Source organism: Sminthopsis crassicaudata, chromosome 4, assembly GCF_048593235.1.
Source record: "Sminthopsis crassicaudata isolate SCR6 chromosome 4, ASM4859323v1, whole genome shotgun sequence".
Lineage (NCBI taxonomy): Eukaryota > Metazoa > Chordata > Mammalia > Dasyuromorphia > Dasyuridae > Sminthopsis > Sminthopsis crassicaudata.
In genome coordinates, this window is record NC_133620.1 from 58,748,771 (window position 1) to 58,768,393 (window position 19,623).

Below are 19,623 nucleotides of genomic sequence, written 5' to 3' on the forward strand. Positions count from 1 at the left end.
TTTTATGCATCAAACTCATTGTTTTACTCCTATGCTCAGATATCTTTAATGGATTTAAAAAAGAAGTAACATGTTTTAATTTCTGATATAGTAAATTTTAGCTCCCAAAATTCCCCCAGAGTTTTAGATCTATGATTCTAGATCTTTCCCATTGTGCTCATAAGCACAGTAACCATAATCTATAGTTCATAGAATCAGATTTAGAATGAAAAAAGCTCCTTATAGAGCACTGAAACCAAACCCCTCATTTGAAGAAGACAAAATGATACACAGAGACATTTTAAGCTATTGTATAAGAGTCTAAGGTAAGATTTGAATCCAGATCTTCCTAAGATCTCTAGGGTCAGTATTCTATCCACTACTCCACAATACCTTTAGTAATGTGGCTTTAGCAAGGATAAACAAGCCGTGAAGCCTTAATATGACCTACTATGTCTAATTGCTACTTGTTCTATAATGTGTTCCATTTTCCATGAAATGAAAAGGTAGCATGCTACTCTGTGGTAGAGTGCCAGATGGGAAATGGTAGAGCTTTTAAAAATCCTTTCTGATGGAGGAATCTGTCAGATACCAAATGTTATACATTCTTATTTTCTAATAGGAAAAAAAGGCAAGCAAAGTGTTTAGCAATTTATTGGGATGATGGTGAGGTAGGTGTCTATATTTACATGGAAATAATTTTTAAGAGCTGGAGAGGAACCATTTTGAAAATTTATAAAAATTTAACCATCTCACTACAGCGGGTTAAACTAAGGGACTTTGTGAAATAAAATGAGTACTCCTAGACGTGTTCTGAACCGTTTTCTCTGAATGTAAGCATGGGCTGTATTAGAGGAAGGAAACAGTAAAGTTCTCACACACAGAGGGGGAACATTTACCACTCAGTAAACTGGTCTGGGACTTACAACATGAAAGCCCTGATTTAACTTAGTTCATGTCCAGCATCAATAAAATGTGATTATTTTCAGACCAAGAATCTGCCTGGTGTACTATTCCAACTTAAAAGAGTTAAATAAGTCTGTTCTTGGAAAAGGTCATCTTTAACCGATAACTCTTCATGAATCCCATTGGACCACTATGGAGAGAACAAAAGTGTGTACTGATTTCTCTGATCCCAATAATACATACTGTAACTAGGACCCTAATGGGTAAGAACATTCTATTATACATCCATATTCATTAGTCTAAAATGAACCTGAAATTCAGTGATTTCATAGGAATCAGGAAATACTGGTGTGGTAACTCCCTCCATGGATGGAGATTCTATCTGTAAGTCATCAAGTGACTTTCTTGTGGTTTCACAGCTAAGTATATCATCAGACAAAGGATTAGAACTCAAGTCCTCATGACTCTGAGGCTAGCCCTTTAGATTCATTGCTGCTAATACACATATATGAAAATTTAAAGGTCATAAAATTAAAGGAATGAAAATACTTCATTTTCCATTCTTATACCATGTAAGCCACTAGTAATATCATAATGCCATATTGTTTGCATAACGTGGTTTCTTATAATAAGGAATGCATATAATAATATCAAATGGCTTAATTTACATTATTCTTTATAGTTTCAAAGTTTTTTCTTGTGCATTAATTAGTTTGATTCTCACAATAACTATTTGAGGTAGATTGTGCAGGTATCGTGAATTCTATTTTACAGATTGTGGAGGAAAATGAAGCTGACAGATACTAAAAAAATCACTTACGGTTGTATGGGGGTGTAATTGACAAAGCTGGAACTAGAATCCATGTGTTTTGACAGTATTTTCCTCTCAATCACACTGAACTCAATTAGCTGGAGGGAAAAGAGCAAATATAATTTCTTGTTAATAAAATCATAATAATGTCATATTTTCTAACATTCTATGATTTGCAAAGCATTTCACTCACAGAACTGTGACAGACCATAGAACAAATATCATCTCTAATTTACAGATCAAGAAACAGAGTCTCTAAGAAATTGTGACTTGCTTATGATCACACAACCTTAGTAAATATCTGAGTAAGGATTTGAATAAGGATTTGAATATAGGTCTCTTGATCCCAAGACTAGCACCCAATCTACAAACATCTTGGGAGAACCAATGTATGTACCTATGTCATTTGAAAATGATCCTCTACTTGAAAAATATTAAGGGAAGATACAAAAGGATGGAACCCATTGGCTTTGAAGATTAGAGCATTTAAAGGTAGAAGGGACCTTCAGAGGAGAGTATCTCTATGTTCTGGGTGCTTAACTTTTTTTTTAGTGTCACAGACCTTTTTGTTGTCTATATCTGGTATAATATATAGACCTCTGCTCAGGCTATTTTTTTAAATAGTTGGAGGAAGTTCACTAGCTTCTAACTGAAAACAAAGATGGACTCTCTACTGCCTTCCACCTTCATACAGACTCTGAAATCTTTCCATGTTCCATGGAGTTGGAGGGTTTGTGGGTCCCAGGTTAAGAATGTCTGCCCTAAAGGAATAGCCAGAGTGAATGAGAATCACACACTTGGAATTAGAGGACTTGCATCTGATGGCTAGATTTTCTATTTTCTGCTTGTGGATCTCAGTTCCTTCATCTTTAAAATGAGGGAGTTGGACTTGATGGCTACCAAGGTTCCTTCCAGCTTTATGACTATGTTCTTTAGATTTTGATAACCCAGATGAACTTTCAGGGAATCACTGAACATTAGCTTCTTACAGGAAGGAATGTTTCATTTTGTACTCAGATCCCCAATACCTAGCACGATATCTTGAACATAGTAAGTGCTTAATAAATGAATGTTGTATCAGATTAGATGAAATGTCATGAACCCTCATCCTGTTCTTTCAAGTTTCTCTTAAAGAGAGAGTTCAGATTTTTCATTTATTAAAAACTACCGCCTCTCCTCACACAACCATCTTCAGATCTTCCAGTTTCGAGAAAATGATGTCAACTGTGGCAGCAGAGCGGGGAGAAAACATGGCCTCATCTATTTAACTTTTAAAAGCCAAGCCCATAATTTCAAGTTTATCACCAGTGGGTGTTTATAGCATGGCTGGAGCCAATGGGAGCCATTCGCTTACCTGTCAGTGATTTGTTTTGACTGGTTATTCTTGAATAATGGCCATTTCACAAGGACCTGAGACCCATGCTGAAAGCTTGGGAATTCACCAGCCTCGGCAAGAAGAGGTGGAGGGCTGGGGGCGGGGAGTGAGCCAAAGGCACTACAGTGCAGGGTAAAGAAAAGGGTATGGATGTGAGGAAGGGTCGAGGTGTCTCTTGAGAAGGGTCCTTGGGCTTTTAATTTCATAATCCTCCCTTCAGCAAGTCCTGCTGGCTGCCAAGACGGCACTGTTATCCTTTGGCCGTGTTGATGGCTCCCTAATCCAGTGTCAGTGTAATTGAGGGTGAAGTCTGTGCTTTTGCAGCTAATGATAAATAGGGCTTTTAAAGGTTGTAATTTCTTGTTTAACTGATGCCAGTTGCAAATACTTTGTGCTGAGGATTAATCCCCCATCCCCTGCTGCCAAATACAATACTGTGGAAGTCTGGGGCCCATTTTTCAGCTTATTGTTAGTCACAGCTTGCCTGACAGAGTGCATTTTGTGCAGGAGATAAATGCTTAAGCAGTTGGCTGCCAATCTCAATAGAGGAAGGGCTTCCCCTCCTCCCTCCCCTCATACTCTGTTCGATGTGTTAAACACATTTATGTTTCTTCAGCAAACATCTAATAAACTGTATTAACAAAAATTTCACACAAACCCAACACCAAATCCAGGTTAGTAACTGCTGATTCTTGGAGTAAGTGGGATTTTTTCTTTAGGTTCTCAAAAGTATCCCAGGCTACCCTTTCAATGTACTTCAGAACCCCAGTCTTCAAACAGTTTCTTTGGAGAAGCAGAGAGAAATTGTTCTTTTTGCTAATTTAGATAAAGCCAAGTCAGGGGAACTGATGTAGAAGAATTGTATGTCAAACCCATGATTCTGGGAGGAGAAGACATAAAGGGGGCAGGAGAATGGCAGAGACTTAAAGAGAATGGGTAATAAACCCAATGGAATTAAGTGGGATCATTTTCTCCCACCTCCATTGCTCCTCCAATCTGGGATTGCTGTTTAGCCATCTGCTTGTGTCCAACCCTTCATGATGCTGAGAACCGTATTTTCCATGGGTTGGGTTTTTTTTTTTCCTTCTGGCAAAGATATTGGAATGATTTTTTTTTCCTCCTCCAAATAGAGGTTAGTTAAGTGACTTGCCCAGAGTTACACAGTTAGTATCTTAATACAGATTTGAATCCAGGTCTTCCTACCTGCAGGCTCAATGCTCTATCCACTGAGCAATCTGACTGCCTCTGGGAATTATGTCACAATTTATCCTACTCCAAAACACCCCTTGTCTCTCTCCATCCTCCAGAGATATCCCTTGCTTGGTGTAATAAGGTACTACTTTCCATTTATTTTGTTTATATCCATTTTATGTATATATCATCTATATGTATATCTATTTATCAATCTATATCTGCATATAGTCTTTCTTTCCCCTAATAAAGTAGGTTATATTTCCATTTCCCCTTTTATAACCCTATCCCTTAATCTAGTGCCTGGATCTTTAAAAAGCTTTTTTGTTTCTAAGTTGAACCTGCTGGAAAATTCAATATCAATCTAATCATATGTTAAGTTTGCTGGTTGATAGTTACTTAAAACAAACTTTTGATTAAACATTTATGAAACAAAGAGTTCATTTTTAGAATATTACATCATTTGCTCTTCCCTGCCCCAGTTTTTGTTTTTACCAAAGTTTGATCTAAAAAAATTTGCCTAAAATAAAGGGTACCTATAGATCACATCTTATTTCTGAAAGTCCTTTGTAGGGTTCTGGGAGCAAGGCATTCTCAGCTCATGTGGTCACCATGGACTTCTTCGAGTGATCATTTCTCAGGGGTGTTGTAGATGGGTTTCTTTTTTTTTCTTTTTTCTTTTTTTTGGTAGATCTTAGTCTAGGTGGCTTTTGAAGTTCCTTCCAATTCTAAGAGTGTGTGATCCTGTGAGTAGTAAAACATACTTGGGATGATTTGGTAAAACCATTTCCCAAAACCTATTCATTGAGCTTGAATCATGAATTACTCATGGTTGGTGTTTTATTTCACCTTTTGCTGCTTTAGTAGCTTGGTCTCATGCATACAGAAGAGCTTTTTGTAACCACTAGAGAGGGATTTATAGTGCTAACTGCTGCTTCAAGTAAAAGTGGAAAGTTATTATAGCCTTTAAAGACTATGAGGTTCCATATCCCAACTCTCACTCAAAATGATGAGTCACACCCTCAGAGTGTGAAGCTGGCTAGCTTCATCTTTACTCTTAGAGTTCTAGGCATACCCCTCAGGAGTTTGCTGTAGCTTTCTAATACTATCAACTCAAGCTTTTATTCTGATGTATTCCTCCCCATATCAATAGTCAGTTATCTCTTCAATATACTCTAACCATTGACAGTAACATATCTTCAATGGTGTCAATACTATTGATTAATCCATTCCACTCTTGGCTAATTCTAACCATTTAATAGTAGGTTTCTGGATTATGGATAAAATTTCCTTTCTTCTTAGTCCTTAGAAGAAACAAGATGGGAATAATATAAAATGTGCTTGACTAGAAATCAGGAGATATCAGTCTCCTAATGAGAATAGTACTCATTAATGTACATTAGACAATTTAATTTCCTATAACCTCATTAAATACCTCTGATCATTAAAAACTCCTTTTTTTCCTCTGTTATTTTCATCCACAGAACACGATTTTATTCAAATGAAACTTACAATATCACTATTTCTTTTTTTCTTCTAACTTTTATTTAGGAAAAAAGTTTCTCTTGGTAATGAAATGTTTAAACTTGATGGCTCTGAGGTGGCCATGATTAATTCATATTCTTGTTCCAGGCTTCAATTTCAGCTCCAGATATTATTATTTCTAGGATACCATCTAGTTCTGGAATTATATTACCACATACTTTTTGTTTAAGGTCATAGTTACTGAGCCAGGAGAAGAAGTCAGATATCTGTGCCTTTGCACTAAGAAGTTACTGTATTGAAAAGAGTGCTGAACTCAGTGTCAGCAGAAATCTAGCCTAGAATCCCATTTGTAACATTTGTTGTGATTTATTTCTTCACTGGTAAAACAGATAGAATGGTACCTGTAGTACCTATCTTGAGGGATTATTGTGAAGATAAAAAAATCTTGCTTTGCAAACTTTTAAGAGCTGTATAAATGTCTATGATTATTATTCCAGAATCATAAGATCTCAGTGTTAAAAGGAATCTCTAAGATTATTTCATTCAAGCCACATTTGAATAAGCAGCCCATCTGAAAGCATCCCAGGAGTGGTCACTGAAGTTTTGCTTGAAGACTTTCATTGAGGAGGAACTCATTATCTACTTGAGTAGCCCATAACATTTTTGAATAGTTCTAATCAGTAAGAACTTTTCCCTTGTTGAGTCATTGCAGTCCTGACCAATTTTGTTTTGTGATTCCATTTGGGATTTTCTTAGCAAAGAAAATGGAATTATTCACCATTTTCCCCCCAGCTCCTTTTATGTTTGAGAAAAACTGAGGCAAACAGGGTTAAGAGACCTGCCTAGAGTCACACAGTAAATGTCTTAGATCAGCTTTGAACTCAAGAAGATGAGTTTTCCTGACTTCAGGCCCAGTAACTAGCTGCCATAAATTGACTTCTTTGCAATCTTATTCCTAATTCTATCTTAAAAGGCAACCATTGCCTTTCATCCTGTAGGCTAAACATCCTATAATTCTTTCAACAGATCTATATCTTGAGATTGTGGATATTTCCATTATTCAAATTGCCCCCTCCCAATATTCTCCAACTTTTTAATATCCTGTCTAAAGTATTAATCCCAGAACTGACCATTATGTGGTCAGATGAAGTCTAAGATGAAATAGAGTGAAAGAAACCACCACATCTCTCATTCTCTTATTACCATCTAAAATCACATCAGTGTTTTTTCTTGTTCTTTTGGCCTCTGCCTTTCACTGTTGACTTATAACTATTCTTGCAGTCCATTAAAATCCCTATGTATTTCTCAGATAAAGTGTTGTCTAACTGCACTTCATCAACATTGTATTTAGGAGACTGATGTTTTAAAACCCTGAAAGATTTTACCTCTATTCTCAATACTTTATCCTGTCAAGCCCTTTTTGTATTGCATCTCTGTCCCCAACTGTATTACTTGCAAATTTGATAAACATGATATCTATACTTTTATTTATGCCACTAATTTTTTTAAAAGCTAAGCATAGATTCCTGGTTCATATCTTCCAAGCTGATATAAATCCATTAATGACTACTCTTTGGTTTTGTCCATCTAACAAATTTCTAGTCCATCTGACAATATGATTTTCTACATTATATTTCGATCTGTAGTCAGTCAATCAACTAGCATTTATTAAGCAACTACTATGTGCTAGATACTGTGCTAAGTGATGGGGAAACAAAAAAGAGGGAAAATCTATCTTTGTTTTCAAGTGTAATAGAAGAGATACTATATAAACAACTATGTACAAACAAGATATATACAGAACAACTTTGGGGGGGGTAATTTTAATGGAAAGGCTCTATAGTGAAGAAAGACTGGAACAGGCTTCCTGAAGAAAATGCGAGTTTGAATGGGATTTGAGGGAAGCCAAAAGGTAGAAAATAGGAGGGAGGACTTTGCGATATGAGAGACAATAAAAGAAAATTACTGGAACTGGAAGACTTGAGTATCTTGTAGGAGGAATAGCAAGATGTCAGGTTTACTGAATCAGAGAAGAAATTTAAGGTACGAAGATAATAGAAGTATATAGGAAGGGGCAGATTACAAAGAGCTTTATAAGCCAGAGGATTTTATATTTGATCTTGGAGATGATGAGTCCCTAGAGTTTATTGAATGGGAAGAAGGATGGCATTAGTAGATCTGTACTTTAGGAAAAACCATTCGACAATGGTGTGGAGGATGGATTATGGTGGGGAGAAACTTGATGGAGAAACTGCTTCCTAACCAGACTTGTCTTAGTCCAGATGGCAACTGATGAGCACTGACCAGGGATGTGGCAGTGTCATAGGAGAAAAAGGAAATTAAATTAGTCTGCTATGACATTTGGATGATGCCATTCTGACTTTTAAAAATCACTATTCTTTCTCCTTTCTTCTTAAACATTTATTTAGCATTTTGTTTTTCTTCAGTTACATGCAAAAACAATTTTTAACATTCATTTTTAACTTTGAGTTCCAGATTCTTTCCCTTCTTCTCTCTCCATCTCCCCTCTCAGAGAATGCAAACAATTAAATCTATATTTAATTTCTATAATTTCTATTTCTATATTTAAATTCTATAATATATTTAATCATTTTTCTTTCTGGATATTCACTAGCCAGGTAAGGGACCCAATGGGTAAGGCATTGGAGCTGGAGTCAGATCTGAATTCAAATTTGGCCTCAAACACTTAATAGCTATGATCCTGAGAAGATTTATCTGCCTCAGTTTTGTCAATTGTAAAAGGGGCATCATAATAGCACTTACCTGTAAGATTGTTATGAAACTCAAATAAGAAAATATTTATAAATGCTTAGCACTGTGTCTGGCACATAATAGATGTTTAATAAGTGCTTCCCTTCTCCTTTCCTTCCTTCATTAACTACCACTTGAATAACATGTCCCAGAATTTTGCAAGTAATCAGAGTCAAACTCAAAGCATTGGGGTTTACAGACTTCATTATCTTCTCTTTCTTGAAAGCTGGAACATGTCTTGATTTTCAAGAAAGGGAAAGGAATAGAGTATGCAAACTATGGCCCAGTTCATTCAACTAATCAGTATTCTGATCAAATGCTCTTTCCACAACACTGCACTGCCCTACTCTGGTTAGGGAGACAAGTCTTGCCGACATTGAAAGAATCAAAAACTATTATGGGATGGTAGATAATTGAAGCACTAAATTGTTCAGGGCCAAAATGCTAGTGGATTTTGGGAAAGAGAGAGCTCACTGTGGGCTAAAGTATAAATAAATGTTTGATAAATGGAAATGGTTTGGTTTCAGAAAGAGAGTCCACTAAATGGTAAGAGTTTTAATGAAAATTCTTTCCCCTGTCATTTTGTGCAGAAATAAATAGGTACAATAATAATATACTCCTTTTTATTTTGTTTTGAAGGCACACTGAGTATAAATGAGATAACACATGTGAGGTGCTTCATGCTTCTTGGAAAAAAAGAGACATAAATTCAAGTGTAACTGGAATTGTTCAGATGTACCAACTCCTCCTAGTCCTTAGAGGTTCAGACCACAATCACATGTCTTTCTTAAATGGAATTCTGCTTTCTCAAGCTGTCTGGTGAATGCAGTGGGAAACATAGGCTTCCAACTCTGATCCTTAGAGCTAAAACATCTCTAGGCTGTGGTTAACTTTTGGCCTGATATCACGAAAAACACATTTCCAATATCCATCATATCCAAAAGTTAAGGAAAGTACACAAGATGCTATAGATTTATCGGCCTTTGGTCACTGCATTCATTCCATAGAACAGGATGCAAACTTGCTTTTATTTGTCCTATGGAACTTGGAACAATAAGGGAATCTAGCATCTTCCTTTTACTCTTTTCTCTCCTTCCCTCCCTCCCTCCTCCCCTCCCTCTCCCTTCCTCCCTCCCTTCCTCCCTCCCTCCCTCTGTTCCTTCCTTCCTTCCTTCCTTCCTTCTTCCTTCCTTCCTTCCTTCCTTCCTTCCTTCCTTCCTTCCTTCCTTCCTTCCTTCCTTCGGTCACATAGCTATAAGTATTAAGTGTCTGAAATCAGATTTGAAATCAGATCTTTTTGACTTCAGAGCTAGTGCTCTATCCATTGTACCACATAGTTGCCCCCATCTTCCTTTTTCTTGCTTGATATTCCCATGCTCCATAGATGATCCAAATGGCACACATTTGCATAATTTTTATTTCTTTAAATTACTTTATTTTCCCCAATTATATGTAACAATTTTTTTTTCAAATTTTGAGTTCCAAATTCTCCCCTTTCCTCCTTTCTCTGCCTCATTGAGAAGAGAAGCAATATGACTTGGGTTATACATGTATCATCATATTCTCTTATTAAAAGATCAAAAGATCAAGTGATTTTTTTTTTCTTAAGAGATCAGAATCCCTAGTGTCCTGGGCCCACAGAAAGCACAATAATTCACTTTCAGGCCTAAGAAAAGACTTTGTTGTATCTGGGGAACACATTGTTTCTCCAAATATTCTGCCTTTGGAAGGATCATTGGCCTGGAATCTACCTAACAGGCCCAAATTCTGTTGTTACTGGATGCTCCATGCCATCATTTTTCCAGCTCTGACAAGATGTTCTTTTCTCTGGAGGGACTCATAAAACATACCTAGTGGCCTAGGTCTGCAACTGATTCCAAGAAGGCCCACATACTATTTGGGTCTGAGTGGGACAGTCTTCATATAATACCTCTTGGAAAGCAATAAAAGGAAGATTCTTGCCACCAGTGATTCACCTTTAATATCCCCACTCATTTTTTTTCAGTCCCCTTTCTGTCCTCCAGTTTGTGCAATATACAAGAATTTATGGCCCTATTGATCTAGTACTTGGTAATCACAAACAGCAGAACTTGGCAAAAGCCTTGAACTGGAGCCTGACATTCTCTGGCTTCTTGATGTCTGTTTGTTTAAATGTTAAACATATGACATATCTATTGAAAATAAATTTCTTGTTTACAGCTGATTCCAGCTGGCAATGGCATCACACGAGTAATTTTCTGGGAGTTCGTATATACAAAATTATATGTCAAAGTGAGTTACCAGATACAATCAGCACCAGCCCAGGTAATCATCCATTTCTCAGCTACCCAGTGAAGCTCTCCTAAGACATGAAATTTTATTTAAAAAATCTAGAACTCTTCTATTTCTGAGGGGAATTTGAGAATTAAAATTGTGACATTCATATAGGTTCATGTCATTCACTTCAGAGAAATCATTAAGAACCCTGGTTTCCATAATGTCAGATACAGCTCATCTAGCAGCAATCAAACTCCTGGGAATGGACCACCAAGATTGCTGCTGGCTGAGATGTTCATGTCATTATGGGGACCATGGCTCTTAATGATTTCTCCAAAGTGGATGATGTGAACTTATGCAAATGCCTCCATTTTTAATTCCCAAACTCTTTTATGACATGTAAGATTTTTTTTTAAGAGTTTTGGATTTTTACAAGTTTTTATTCATTTCCCCTTTTCTCAAACATTCTATTTCAAGAGTTTCTTAGTCTTGATTTTTTTAAAGGATTAATTTAAAAGAAAATAAATTCTTGCATATTATTAGGAATGAATCTTTCATAGAACATAGTGGTACATTTTGACCATCTCTTATGGAGGCACACATGATAACTGGACTATAGGAATTATTCATCTAACCTGCATTAGCTTTAGTATAAATTTTCCTGAAGTTGCTCAAATTATTGACTCACACATAGTCATTTAAATGTATCCAAACAATCCTTTATCTTAAATTTGGAGTTAGAAGGATCCCTAAAGATTATCTGATTCATCTTCCTCATTTTAAAGATAAGTGAATTGAGACTTTTAGAGATGAAATGATTTGAACATGGTCACATAGTTACTAAGCGGCACAGCCAGAATTCCAATGCAGTTTATTTTTTTTTCATTTATAGATTCAGTTCCTTTTTCCATGATCATATGCTCTTCCAGACAACTATTATCATAGGCTTATAGGATTTATACATTAGTGATTATCTAGTCCAAAATTCCCATATTACAGATGAGAAAGTTGAGATATGGATGCAGCATGTCCCTATGTGTATAGAAAAAAAAAATCTGGATGTAACAAAGAGAAGGTGAACTTTTGTGATTTTTGCTGCTCCAGATACATTTTTTCTTCTTGGTATTGGAGCTTTTTAGGTAGACCATGACAATCACTGAAGGTCTCAACTTGGGTGAAGTGAACAGTGTCTAATCCCAGGGCACAGATATCACTTGCATTCTAGAAGAAATGATAGACCTTTTCACCTAATGTTATCAAGAGCATTTGGTTAAAATAGGAAAGCAACAGAGAGCTAGAATGAGCTTTTCTTCTATTCTCTTGTATGTATGAAGTAGCCTTATTCTGAATTCTTAGTCTCTTTCCATTATCCATTTCCATATGAGCTAGAAATACTCTGCAATAAGTAGTCCAGATGAACATTTGAGGCGGTTTTTCTAAGTTTGTTTCTTTTGAGCCACTTCAATTCCCCCAATTAGTCAAGGATCTGTGGTCTTGAGATAAAGTAATTGCTAAAATTTGAATTGAACTTTAAGGGGAAGACATCTATCCATATTAAGAGTGTAAAAGCTCATTATAGGAACAAAGATGAACAAACATATCTTTTGGATGTGAATAGGCCTGATATTGGCAAAAAGATGGCACAGGACTGCAATCCATGAAACACCTGAAGATTGGCTTAAACAAACAAATTAAAATAGAAATGTGGATTGAAGTAACAAAAAGAGGATAGATTTATTTGTAACCTTTACATCTTTTATTTTGTGATGAAGAAAATTTGAGTATTTTTTTCTTTTGCTCAAAACAGTTAAAATGTAACCCCAACATATGAATATTAATAAATACCTAGATAACACAGTAAATAGAGCACTGGGCCTGAAGTCAGGAATACTCAACTTCCTGAGTTCAAATCTAGCTTCAGATGCTTACCAGCTATGTGACCCTGGGAATGTCATTTAACTCTGCCTCAGTTTTCCTGTTTATTATATGAGCTGGAGAAAGAAATGGCAAACTATTCTATTATCTTTGCCGAGAAACTTCCCCAAAATCTAGATATAATTGAACAATAACAATATATATTTATGTATAAATATCTCGTGAGGCAGCTGGGTGGTGTAGTGAATGGAGTACTGGGTCTAGCATCAGGGAGATAAATTTAAATCCAGCTGCAGAAAATTACAAGTTTTGTGACCTTCAGGAAGTCATTGAATCTCTGCCTCAGTTTTCTAATATATTAAATGAAGATATAATAACACCTACCTCACAGGGTTGGAAGAATTAAATGAGATAGCTTATATAAAGTGCTTTAAGGTGCTATATAAAGTAGCGATTGGTATATAGTAATACTTTCTTCAAATATAGTCTATGATCTATTCATCTAATGACAAAGCTGTCTTTTTTTTTCATAGAGAGACCTCCTGATTCATAACATAGGCAACTTTTCCCTGAGGAATTTTGTAAAATATGTAAGATTAAAAGGGAATTCATTGCATTGCTAAAAACTTGTATATTGTACCTGAAATAGATGAGAAGAAAAGAAAGCATGAAAAATATTTAAATATTTGGGGTGTATAAGTGTGTGTGTGTGTGTGTGTGTGTGTGTGTGTGTGTGTATGTATCTTGTGGGGAGGAGGGAAGTACTTGGGAAAACATGGGAAATTTGGAAGAAAACCAAATGGGTCTCAAAGGAAACATGTCTAGATGTATAGGAAAGTATTGCTGAAAGTAAAGCCCTGCCTGGCATGATTGACTGAAATGATGAAGGGGGTTGGTTTGAATTACAGCTCGACCCAGCCATTCTCCTTATCCTAGAATAAACGCCATTCCTTATTATCTCCTTTTTATTTTGGGTAATTAACAAGCAATTTTATTAGTCCTTTCTTGTGTCCTAGCTACTTCCTGTCATGAGGTGAGCAATATGAATAACTCTTGCAACTTTCAAATTATGGGGATATGGAGGCAATAGTCATGACATGAGCAGCCATGACATGATGATTACTCATGCATTTCCATTCCAGGCAGACAGACTTTATTAACAAGGAGTCCTTTAGGGCTGTTCCACAGAAGTGACATGAGTCAGTGGAATAACATTATTCCACAAAGATATTTTGGGGTTTTTTGCCTGAAATGAACACTTTTGCTTATATGACCTTTTCCATGGGTTCCTTCCTTTATTAAAAACCGTCGCCTGTCCCTGGAGAGGAAGTGGCTGTCCAATTAAGACTGAGTTAGGTGTGGTTGACAGAAAGTAATGTTCCCATAAGTTGGAGAGTAAATTAGCAAGGCTTTGGCCCAAGATGCTTTGCCTGTCAAAGTGAACAGAAACCACTGTGACTTCAACTGACTCACTGGAAGAAAAGACAGTCTAAAAATGAAGGTTCTATTTTCTCAAACATAGAAGGATGTGTGTGTGTGTGTGTGTGTGTGTGTTGTGTGTCCCAGATTCATTTTTTGAGGACTTGTGCCTTTTTATGGGATGTGTCAAAAATAAGAACTATGAATGTCTCAATCACATTATCAATATCTTTTTATTATATATTACTACTAGTATTAGAATTAAATATACCCTTATTTAAAGATTGGGAATAAAAAGAATGAGAAGACATAGTGTTTATCCTTGAGGGTGTTACAATCTAATTGGAGGAATAGGGCAACTATTCAGAAAGGATAAATATCAATACAAAGTATGATAGGCAAGAGTCAAATGAGGGACATATAGAAGTAGAAAAGTGTCACAGGAATTCTAAGGAGGAAGGATGTCTTGAGGGCAGGTTAGATTTACCAGAGAATTTAGGCTCTAAAGGAATGAAGTTAGGTTAGACTTTTGAAGGAAATAGTATTATCTAGATGATATGGTGGATAGAGAGCTGGGGGTGGAATTTAAATCCAGCCTCAGACATTTCCTACTTTCCTATTCTTAGTGATTAAACCTTGCTTTGTCTTAGCTTCACCATCTGTAAAATAGGGGCAATGATAGAATCTACCTCCTAGAGTTTTCTTTTTGCAAAAAATTGGGCTAAATGACGTGTCCAGGATCACACAGCTAAGTATCAAATGTCAGAGGCTGGATTTGAATTCAGGTCCTCCTGATACCAGGGCTAGTGCTCTATTCCCTATTCTACCTAACTCCCTCTGCCTGGTTTGCTTTAAAGATCAAATGAAATGTTCAATTAGACTATGTGCTTCTTTAAAGCAGGTACTATTTCTTTTACCTTTCTTTGTATTCCTAGCATTTAACATAGGGCATGATATATGCTTAAAAATTACTAATTGCTTGATTCATATACTGGGAAGAGCACGTACTTGAATTTAAAGTCAAGGAGAAATTAAGGGTTCAGTCTCCCCAAATTTGTGTGACCATTGGCAAATCACTTAATCTCTTTGAACTTAAAGAAAAATAGAAAGTAGCAGTGGGTCCTCTCTCAATGGAGATTTTTAAGTCCTCTTGGCCATGTTATAAAGTCGATTCTTTTCTTGACATGGGATATATGGGATCCCAACAAGATCCCTTCCACCTCAAAAATTGTATGAGGTAATGGCAAGAATGGTTCAGGCTAAGGGGAGTTCTTGGAATTTGCTCCACGGAGTTGATAAAGTAAAATTTTGCAACAAAACTAAAGGAAAGGGAAACAAAGTATGGGAGCAAAATGACAAGCAAGTTGGATGGATGGAGTTGCCTAGAAACTCCATTAGCATTTCTCCAGATTATTGGTACAGGTACATTTAGTTTTCTCCAGATACCATTCAATAGCAATATGAAGTTTAGCATTACAGCATTTGGTTGAGTGTACAAAGCCAGCCAAAATTGTAAGCCTGAATTATTAAGACACCTCTATGATAAAAAACCTGCAGCAGTATAAAGGGATTGGTAGTTTGGTTTGTGATATCTCTTCATGAAAAAAAAAGAGGTCTTACAGTCATTCATCGGTTAGGGTAGGAATTCTGCTTATTATTTAATTTTCTAGAACACTAATACTACTCTAACCAAGCAAAGGTACAAATTTTATCATGTGGACTTACAGCCCAACAGTCTCATAGTCATATAGAAAATACTAACATAGGACATAAGATAGGACTAATATACAGATAACAGGGACTTGAATCACACTTGGTTTGGCTCACTACCCTCATTTTACCTATAGAGAAACTGAGGCCCTATGAACTTTAATAACTTGTTTAAGATCTCATATGAAGGAAAATGAAAAATCATTATATTTATATGTCTTTCTCAACCTTGAATTGTGAAGATTTCATACCTATTTAGCAGCTTTTATAGTATCAATTTTAAGCCTATCAGTTAATAGTTAGGGAAACTGAGGACCAAAGAGCTGATTTGACTTTGATCACCCAGAGAAGTGCTAGAGCTAGGACCAGAATCTATGTCCTTCTTATTACTGGTTCAATGCCCTTTCCACTCTACTACATTGTCCTTAGTATATGTTTGGATAAAACAAAACACTTTCATACCTTACACACTTTTCTATCCCAAAAGAACATACAATTTCCATGTTGAAATATAGTACTTCCCCCTCTCTGCCAGTAATGAGTTCATCCCAATTTTCAAAGATTCAGATAGACAGATTCTTTTGGATAAAAAAATGGTGTATATATTTCATGGAAAGACAATAAAAGAAGAAAAAACTACATACATCAAGGACCTCTGAGTCTAGTTCCTTGTTTGTGTGCTATAAAAGGGCTCAAAAGCATCTTGAAGTGTACAAAGGCTGCACAGTCGGAAATGTACACTAGCAAAGACCTGGTTGTGCTTGTAAACCTCTGTGATCTAATGGTGGAGAGGGCCAGGTGTGCAATATAAATGATGCTAGGTGCGCTGTTAATCCTGTGTTTGAGGTCATTTATATGCACTAAAGTTAAAGCTCATGCAGCCGTCCCAATTAAGGGAGCAACGTGCCATTTATCAGGAGGGCCATTAAAAGGACGCTGCCTTAATTGCCATCGGAGCTAAGTGTGCTCAGAAAGGCCCAGATGAATGCCACAAGTTTCATTTCACTATTTTTCATTGGGCTTCCAGTAAAAGCTGTACACTTTTTAGTGGCTTTTGCAATTATGCTTCCCTTCAATTTTCCAAAGGTTACAGGGACTGAACCACACAAATCCCATTAAAGTAAGTAGCTGTTGTGCAATATAAATCCCTTTGAAAATCTTTGCCAGAGCCTATAAAATGATCAGCTGGCTGGACATAGATGCCCCTTGTCTGCCATGTTTGCAACCAAGATTCCAATGACAAGCTTTGATGTGGTGATAGGTTTTTGCTACCAAGGCCAAGTTTTTTGGGTCTGATTGCATCAGATTTCTCTGAAAATTGATGTGATTAAAACTTATCAAGCACATTTGTCTTTAGACTTTATTCTGAAAAAAATACCTCAATGTACCCTGAAATTAAATTTGTCTGACCAAAGATTTGGGCATATTCCAACATTTGCCTACAGGAGGTAAAACAGCATGGGAGTGATGACCATTTACATAACCCATTGCATGAAAATAGTGGTAGAATGCACTTGACAATGACCTGAATCCTGCCTTGAGGATCTTAGTCTTCCTTTCCACTTTATTCTGCTGCACCAGTCTTCACTTTACTTCCTCTGTTCCCCACTCTCTCTTTCTCTTCCCTTTTCTCCAGTCTCTTTTATTCTATTCTCACATTCTCCATTACTGCCTCTCATTTCACTCCCTCTTGGATTCATCTCCCTCACTCCATCTCACTGACAGCTTATATACCCAGTTATTGAATTGATCAATCTACAGATTTTAATTGTGTCAATTATGTGTTAGACATAAGGGTAGGCACTAGATATGTAAAGATTTTTTTTTTAAAAGTCTCTTCTTAAATAGCTTACATTCTGTAAAGAAAAAAAAAAAAAAACAAGGTTAAATGATCAAGAGTAGGCAGTGATGTCTTAGCCATGTGTATGATGAAAAGACTACTAGATACACTTCCATTCTTGTTAAGAGAGATATTTTTCCTTCCTTTCCTATCATGCCATTTGAAGGCTGGAGCATGGATCTAGCTAAAACTAGAGCAGTGCTATTGATTACTTGCTCCATTGTTTCTATACTAGTCTTGAATCAGAATGAATCATGAAATCTTATTTCCCTGAATTTTTTTCCTTTTAAGATCTTTGCTCATAGTTTGAATTACCACTGACCAATGTAAATACTATTCTGTTAGGTGCTATATATCTGCCAGCACTGGCATTTCTTAGTTGTTATTTTGAAATGTCATTTTTTAGGGACATACATCTTTGTAAGAGATGCAATGATATGTCCAAGGACTAGAACACTTCATGTACAAAATCTGACCTATTTCTTAAATCTAAGAAAAAAAGGCGTTAGCCTTCCTTGCCATGTGTGGAAGAGTTGATTCCCTGTCTGAACAGTGAATCAGTTCAGGAGAAAAATATTCTTTTTCTAATTTCCACAATGATCAGGTTGTCAGTCACAACACAGAAGATGTTTAATCTGTTATTTGACATTTACTCATTAGCATTCAGAAATTACTCCTGATGACATTTCTCTCTCTCTCTCTCTCTCTCTCTCTCTCTCTCTCTCTCTCTCTCTCTCTCTCTCTCTCTCTCTCTCTCTCTCTTTCTCTCTCTCTCTCTCTCTCCCCCTCTCTCTTTATATATATATGTATGTATGTGTGTGTGTGTACTATTCCCACTTGTGTCTCAAATTATTTCTTGCCTCCCCTTTCAAGCTGCGTCATTCTCAAAAGTCTCTATCATTGTTTTTGGCTAAGTATTTCTAGTTTTGCACTTGTCTATAATTCCCACTTGTGTCTCAAATTATCTTGCCTCCCCTTTCAAGCTGCGTCATTCTCAAATTAAGATGAAGTGTACAAAAATCACAACCAGCTGAAGCAGCATCAAGCTATTTACTATAGTAAATTCTTTAAAAAACAATTCTATGAAACAAGAAAGAGATAACATTTTTCATGGGAAAATATTTCAAGTATGTGTGTTTCTTCCAGATAAAAACTTTGGATTCAGAAGCCTACTGAGAGATTGCAATTTAAAAAAACTCTAGTTTTCTAGCAATTGTAATGAAATAGGGAAATCTAATAATTTCAGTGTATTTCCTAAGTAATTTATATGACCCCTGCCAGGATTCATAATAAAAATTAATATAATATAATGTAATAAATAAATAAATTCAACTTGTATTCCACCTAAGAATAAGGTATGGTCAGTTTATTACAAAGCAAGCTATGCAAAAGGAACTCTAAAGTATTTTTTTTGAAAAAAATACCAATGTACCTCAAGGACTTTAGGGTATTTTATTTTTGAATGTTAAAAGTCTTAAACTACTTCAAGAGTACTTCAAGGTACTACTATATCAAAACACATTTCCAGAATATTTACAAACCTTTCAGCAATGATTAGCAAAAGTATACAATAATATAGTGATAATAATAATAATAGTTAATATTTATATAGCATTTACTATATGCAAGTGCTTTATAATTATTATCTTATTTGATACTAACAATAACCTTTGGGGAGTAGGTAGTCAGAGGAGGTAATAAAGGGAACAGGAACTTAGTGAGTTGCTCAGGATCACCTAGCTAATAATTGTCTGAGGCTAGATTTGAATTTAGTTCTTCCAGACTACAGAACTAGCAGTCAATCCACTTCATTACCTAAAATAGACACTGGACTTGGAGTCAGAAAGTTTTTATGTTTACTCCCTGTGTAACTGTGGCAAATTATTTAAATGCGTTCATTTGACAAGTATTTATTCAGGGCAAAACACTGATGATCATTGTACTGTTCTTGCTTTGTTATGGTTGGATTTAGGGTTAGGCTTGGGACTGTCTCAGTAAATGTGT

At 36.1% G+C, this 19,623-nt stretch overlaps 1 protein-coding gene and 1 non-coding gene across 3 annotated transcripts in view; one reads left to right on the forward strand and one right to left on the reverse strand.

Annotated features, from left to right (window-relative positions):
* The window catches only part of PRRX1 (paired related homeobox 1), an 86,969-nt gene that overhangs the window by 40,471 nt on the left and 26,875 nt on the right, over positions 1 to 19,623 (forward strand). The gene's annotated exons all lie outside the window — the stretch shown is intronic.
* LOC141542090 (U6atac minor spliceosomal RNA) lies at positions 17,652 to 17,776 on the reverse strand. The gene has a single exon (XR_012482092.1). It is a non-coding gene; the product is annotated as a U6atac minor spliceosomal RNA (small nuclear RNA).